Genomic DNA, 964 nt, shown 5'->3' on the forward strand with positions numbered 1-964 from the left:
ACACGATCTTAGTCAGAATCCAGGTGCAGAAACTTTTAACAACTCTACTTCCAAACAGCAATATGCTGGAAACTGTGGTTCAAAAGTAATCAATTTTCTTAAAATATTACTGTCAAAATTGTAATGGATTACGTAAATCCTGCATTACTTTAACCCTTGTGCTATCCCAGGCACTTTGACATTGGGAGGTGGGTCATCTAGACCCACTAGACAGTGCTCTGAACCTTTTTTCTTCAATGATTTGTGATCTTCACTGGTGTCCATGGATTACACGAAATCTTTCCACCTTTATCCACCTTTGTCATGGTAGGGAGAACACGTCAATGGAAGGGGGGGTCATCTAAGATAGCACAAGGGATAATGGGACTTTATAATACTAGCAGAAGTCAAAACAACATCTGTGGCAAATGTTCCAATATGGTCTAATCACTAAGATTGTAAAGAAAAAGCACTGGAATTCCACTTGTGTTTTAGTCATTTTTTTCCATATTATTAAGACATTGTCTTTCTGCTTTGGAAGAAAGGAAGAAGGGACTATGAACAAGGAACTTAAGGCCTGTGTGGCTCAGAAAAACTACAATGGAATGCCTAAAACAGAAGGCTGATGACTGCACCCCTCCCACAACAAGAAACATCTGTGGATAAAAGTAGTAAACACAGTTTCAAATGAACAAATGTTGTGTTCTGTGAAGACTGATTGGAAATCTGGCTCTTTAAACACCTCAGGTCTCTTAACGCAGCACCGTAGTACATCGTCAAATGTCCACCAGGGCAGAACCTGAGCATCCGTGTGCAGCAACAGACAAAGCATTCAAGGGAGAAGAGTCCCACGGACTCCAGCGTTTTAACACTCAGTAAACTGTCAGGATTTATGTCACTGCTGTCTGGAAACTGTACTGCACAAGGGTTAAAAGAAATTTGTGCTGGATGTCGAGCTGCTGGTTTGAGTAAAAATGAGAAGGGA

This window comes from Oryzias latipes, chromosome 8 (assembly GCF_053564925.1).
Source record: "Oryzias latipes strain Hd-rR chromosome 8, Olatipes_Hd-rR_3.1".
In the NCBI taxonomy this organism is placed as follows: domain Eukaryota; kingdom Metazoa; phylum Chordata; class Actinopteri; order Beloniformes; family Adrianichthyidae; genus Oryzias; species Oryzias latipes.